A 6535-nucleotide genomic window follows, 5' to 3' on the forward strand; every position below is an offset into this window, starting at 1 on the left:
GTCAACCACGAGCCGTGAAAATAAGCCCCAAAACCAAAACCCCCAAACGCGTCTTTGTAATATTCCACTTCGGCATTGGTTGTCTGATCCTGAAGCCATACTGACTTTCCACTGTAATCAGCCAGGAATTGAGTCTAGATTGCTAGATCAGCCTGATGGGAGGCTGACAATGGGAGACTGAAGTGAAGAGGTGCACGCACCCCCACCATGGCCAAAGCCAGCCTCCAGCAAAATATCCTGCACATGTGGATAATTCTAGTAGCCAAGGCTAATTCTCCTAACAAAGATTGCAACTGGCGCACTTTGCGAGATGACCGGACCGCCTCAATTGATTCCCGCAAATCCTGCAGCTTGTCTTGCAGTAAGCGGCATTCCATTGCAATGTAATCAATTTATATGCACAGAAAGCGCATGGTAGTTGTGGGATCTTCTGTTTTATCTACCCCGAATAGTGCCGAAACCCTTTGCACTGTGTGTAGCAATATGGAACACACATGTATAGGGCCTATACATAAAAAATCATCCAAATAATGAAGAATGGAATGGAGCCCGATTCCATCTTCCCTACTCATTCCATGAAAGTACTAAATTGCTCAAAATAAGAACAGGAAAGCGCGCAACTCATAGGGAGACAGGGGTCTACAAAGTAATCCCCATTCAAAAAACAACCCAATAAACTAAATGATTCAGGGTGAACAGGGAGAAGCTGGAAGGCTGCCTCAATGTTGTTTTTTGCTATATGTCTCACTAGATATACCTCCCTATCAAATAACATGTATGATAGCTCCTCCGTTATTCTGTCATTAACTGACAAGCCAGGGGGATGGGATAGATGTGTATTAAGCGGAATTTATTGGGTTCTTTTTTAGGGGCCACTCCTAATGGTGACACTATTACCTCGTAGGTTATGTAATGGTATTGATTTGAGGGGCCTGCCATGTGTCCCAAAGCTACTTCTTTGAACAATTTTTCATGGACTACCTGGGGGTGTTCCCTGGCCGATTTTAGATTTATGGTGGAAAGTTTAAAAAAAGTAGATACAGAGGGAATTTCAAACCTGAACTGAAACATTCTAACAAGAACTTTGCTGACTCTCTATCGTTGAATTGCCAGCAACTTCCCCTGTCTTCAGGCAATTGCCAGGACAATTGCTGATCCCGGGGTAACTGGTAAATAGGGGGAGGTTGGACGAAAGGGCTCTGGGCCTACTCTAGTTGCCATCATCAGCTTCATCCATAAGCTAATGTCCCTATGGTCCCAGCACATTTCTGGCGGATTTCCGGTCCATCTTTGAAGAAACTGCATGGGCCTGCTCTGCTGAGAATGCATTGTTGAACCTGCGCCAAGCCAACACGTCTGTGGGAGAGTATGCAGTTCAGTTCCGCACCCTGGCCTTGGAACTTATTTGCACTAAGCAGCCCTTATCGCCAACTTTAAAAAAAGACTCTCTGCTCAGGTCAAAGACGCTCTTGCGGCTTGTGAACTGCTGAGTGGTCTCATCTTACTGGCCGGATTGACGGACAATTGAAGGAGCACGCCAAGGAACTACGCTCCAAGCACCCTCAAGCCTTAGTTAGACGGTTTCCTCGCTTGGCAACTGCCTTTCAAAAGTTGCTCCAGCCTCCGAATCCGGCTCTTCCTACAGGAGCGTTCCAGACGACGTCAGGAAAACCTCTGCCTGTAATGTGCCAGCCCAGAGCATTTCATCGGGACTTGTCCGTCCCCAACCCCAGCACCTAGGGTTCTTGGGAGAAGCGTCCCTATGTGTGAGCAAAGCTTCTCCATGCCTGACTATTCCTGTGCTCCTCAGCGTTGGCACCTGCAGCCAGATCCAGGTTTCTGCTTTCCTGAATTCAGGCTCTACTGCAAACTTTGTGGACGCTGCTCTAGTCTCCCAGCATCCCTTCCCAGTGGTTCGTCTCGAGAAACCATTGTCCATTGCCTTGGTCAGCGGCCAGATTCTCTCCATGCCCATCTGGTTCCACACGGAACCCCTGCACCTGCAAGTTGGTGCATTACATAAAGAGAGAATTTCTTTGCTTGTGCTACCCGAAAGCACTTCCGCTCTCCTGTTGGGTCTCCCTTGGTTGCAGCATCATGCACCTGTGCTGGACTGGTCTTCTAGGGAGATTCTCCTTTGGGGCCTGGGTTGTTCCACACACTGTATGGAGTTCCCTCATCCGCTACCTGGCAGGACTTTTACGTTGTATCCAAGGCATCTGGAGGGGCTTCTCGCTCCTTCTGGCTATCAAGTTTGCCTTGGAGGAATGGCACCATCTGCTGGAGGCATTTACACGGAACACAAGAATCTTCAGTATATTCAGCAATTGAACACGCGTCAAGCCCGGTGGTCCCTCTTCTTTTCCTGCCTTGACTTTTAGATCCACTTTAGCCCTGCCGAGAAAAACATCAAGGCTGACGCCTTGTCCGTGCTTCCGATGTTATGGGGGAGGACATATCGTTCCTCCAGAGAGGCTTGTGCTAGTAGCGCCGGTGGACCTCCGGCAACTACCTCCTAGCAAGACTTATTTGTCTGATGACACATTACCTAGGTGGCACAATCATAGACATATATAGTACATATAGTACACCTTGGAGCTCATTTACTAAGGGTCACAGATCGCACTTTCTTTGGACTGTTCACCACAATCCAAAAATACAACTGGGTCTTACAAATTAAATCACAAAAGAAAAAAGTTTAAAAATTCAATTTTTTTATTGAAAATAATTTTAAAAAACCTCATTACAACATTTGTAGATGGCTACAAGAATTTTTTAAATAATTCCTGAAGGTCCATATAATTCATCAATATAACACTAAACCATACATAAATGGTTGTATCTCTAAAAAAGTGCAAATGCAAGTGCAAAAATGAACTCCCAATACATATCAGCCTGCCATATTAACCGGTTCGCGACCGCCCGCTGTGTATTCACGGCGGTCGCGTCGCGCTGCATGGAGAGGGCTCACGGGCTGAGCCCTCTCCATAGCCGGTAAGTCTTTGCTGCATATTGCAGCAAAGGCTTACCAGTAACATCCGCGATCGGTGCTAGCACCGATCGCGGGTGTTTTCACAGCATGGGCTGCCGCCAAAGCTGCCGGCAGCCTCAAACAGATAGCGGCGCATGGGCGCCGCCATCTTACCTGGGATCGCCGCTCCCCGTGACGTCATCGGGGGGCGGCGATCCGTCTCCATGGTAGCCTCGGGTCTTCCGAAGACCCAGGGCTATTTCGTTTTAACCCCTTCATTACAATGTGCTGATAGCACATTGTAATGAATGAGGAAGAAAATCCCCATATACTGCCATACTGTAGTATGGCAGTATATGATAGGATCGATCAGACAACCTAGGGTTAAAGTACCCTAGGGAGTCTGAAAAATAGTATAAATAAAAAAAAAAAAAAGTTAAAAAAAAAAAAATTATAATAAAAAAACCTAAAATTTCAAATCACCCCCTTTCCCTAGAACTGACATAAATATAAATAAACAGTAAGAATCATAAACACATCAGGTATCGACGCGTCCGAAAATGTCCGATCTATCAAAATATGATAACGGTTTTTCAATGCGTTTAACCCCGTAACGGAAAATAGCGCCCAAAGTCGAAAATGGCACTTTTTTGCCATTTTGAAAAATCTAAAAAAATCTATAAAAAGTGATCAAAAGGTCGTACAGTCCTAAAAATGATATAATTGTACATATTATCAAATTTCGCAAAAAATGACACCACCCACAGCTCCGTACACCATAGTATAAAAAAGTTATTAGCGCCAGAAGTTGGCAAAATCAAAAAAATTATTTTTGTACAGGAGGTTTTAATTTTTGTAAATGTATGAAAACATTATAAAACCTATACAAATTTGGTATCCCCTTAATCGTACCGACCCAAAGAATAAAGTAGACATGTCATTTGGGGTGCTCAGTGAAAGACGTAATATCCAAGCCCACAAAAAAATGGCGCAAATGCGTTTTTTCACCATTTTCATTGCATTTGGAATTTTTTTCCCGCTTCGGAGTACATGGCATGGAATATTTAATACAATCACTATGAAGTGCAATTTGTTACGCAGAAAACAAGCCATCAAACAGCTCTTTACGTGTAAAAATAAAAAAGTTATAGATTTTTGAAGGTGGGGAGTGAAAAATGGACATGAAAAAACAGGAAAGTGCCCGGTCCTTAACCGGTTAAAGTGCCAATGCATAATTAGAACTACCCATGGTTTAAAAAGTGCAAAAATTGTAACAGAGTAATTTTCCAAAGGATCCCAATATCTATTATTCTAAATTCACTTACCCATGGTGTGTAGTGTATATGGATGAAGTACCCCAATGCGCATTTCGTGTGTCACCACTTCTTCAGGGGGCCTGGCAGACAGGCACTACCATCGTGACCCAGCAGTCCCAGCAATTTGCCGCGCAAGGGCAGCAACTTGGACAACTCACCACCATCTTGAAGCAACTGTTGACAACCCAGCACCAGCGTCTAGTACCTGCGGTACCTTTTATTTCTACGGCTACACTGTCTATTGCTGAACCCAGTCTGGGTCTCTCAATGCCCACCAAGTATGACAGAGAGGCTAAACTATGCAGGGGCTTGATTACCTAGTGCTCCTTGTATATCGAACTGATGCCTACACAGATCACCACAGAATAGGCTAAGGAGGCTTTCATTATCAGTCTTCTCTCCAGGAAAGCCCTGGTGTGGGCCACCCCTCTCTGGGACAGGTCATGGCCCTGGTCACGGCTAGTCTCACCGCATTCCTCACTGAATTGTGGTCCGTCTTTGAGGAACCAGCCCGGGCATCATCTGTTGAGACCACTCTGCTGAATCTACGCCAAGGGGACTCCTCAGTTGGTGACTACATGGTCCAGTTCCATACTTTAGCTTCTGAGCTGGATTGGGATGAAGTGGCCTTGCTTCCTACCTTTAAAAAAGGACTGTCTAGTCAGATCAAAGACGCCCTGTCTACATGGGACCTGCCGTCTGTCGGGCTTCTGGGGTGGTGAACCCCCTGGACCCCCGTGGACAGTGACACAAGCCGACACCTGGGACTGGAATCTAAGTGGCACACGGTTTTCATCATAGCTCACCGCAAAGCGGGCATGGCTTATTGCGGCATGGTGCACAAAAGTGCAGCACAAAGCCCTTAGTAAATGTGTCCCTTTATCTCTGACAAGGGACTACAGATGGATCCTGCCAAGTTGTCTGCAATACTTCAGTAGCCTCTCCCAGTAGGACTTCGTGCTTTCCAGAAATTCCTTGGCTCCGCTAATTATTACCGCCAGTTCATACCACATTTCTCTTCGCTTTTATCTCCCATTGTGGCACTGATCAAGAAGAACGAATTCTAAACTCTGGCCTCCAGCACTGAAGACGCTTTCTCTAAGCTGAAGTCTGCCTCTGCCTCTGCCTCTGCGATCCCTGTGCAGTCAGCTTCAAGTGAAGCTGGATTTCTCCTCTGCGTACCAGCCGCAGAGGAGATGGACAAGTAGAGAGAGTTAACTAGACTCTGCCCTGTTCTTTCTGTCATTTTGTCTCTGGTCCACTCTGTTGCCATGGGCAGAATTTTTTCTACAACTCTTTCTTCTCTGGACTCTGAGTCCTTTCTTTGTTGTTTATGGATGACATCCATGCGCACCTCTTCCTCTTTCTGTGTCTGCTGATGCTCCTGTCTTTGAGGTTCAGGAGGTCCTGGATACGAAAAAGGTTAGAGGGCAGCATCTCTTGCTTGGGGTTCAGCCCTGAGGAGAGATCATTGGAACCTGGACTGGACTCTCCTGCAAAGGTTCCTTCAGACCAAGAAGAGGGGGAGGCAGAAGGGGGACGGTACTGTCACAGGCGCCCATGCGACCCATGTATAAGGTCAGCGGCGCACCCGTGCTCTTTTGTGTGCCCCTCCGTGCCAAGGCACTTACCTTCCCACGATCTAGAGGCGCCTCCTGCAGTCCGGCGCGTGTGAGATTTGGTAATTTACTAAATAGCCAGCCTATTCCCTTATGCCCCACTGGACCTTTGTGCCTCGCACCATTGGGAAGGCTGTTCCTGTATGCTCCTTGCTACTATTGAGATTTCCTGTTGTGACCCTGGTTCCGTTCCTGACTATGTTCCTCTGCTGCCTGCCCGGACCTCCTGCTCTGCCCCTGTCCTCGATCTCGTGCTACCTGTATCAACCTCTTGCCTCTCCCTGACCACAAATTTGCCTCAGGACTCTGTACCTCACCTTGGACACCACTGTGGACAAAGTACCTAGCCGCAGCAAGTCAAACCCGCTTTGCAGGGGGCTCTGGTGAAAACCGGTTACCAATTAGACTCTGCTCTGATGTGTCGACTTATGTCATTGTCTGCGGTGGTTCAGAGGGTCCTCTACCCCTGAATCCTGACAGGTATATATCGGAGTCCCTGGATGAAGTACAATGGGGAGCCCATGATGGTGAGCCTGCGATGGTGAGACAGCCTGATCCAGGGATTACATGGAGACACATTGAGCAAATCAACTTAAAGTTCTTTATTCAACTTCAAACAGCAAGCAACG

This window comes from Engystomops pustulosus, chromosome 6 (genome assembly GCF_040894005.1).
Source record: "Engystomops pustulosus chromosome 6, aEngPut4.maternal, whole genome shotgun sequence".
Taxonomy (NCBI): domain Eukaryota; kingdom Metazoa; phylum Chordata; class Amphibia; order Anura; family Leptodactylidae; genus Engystomops; species Engystomops pustulosus.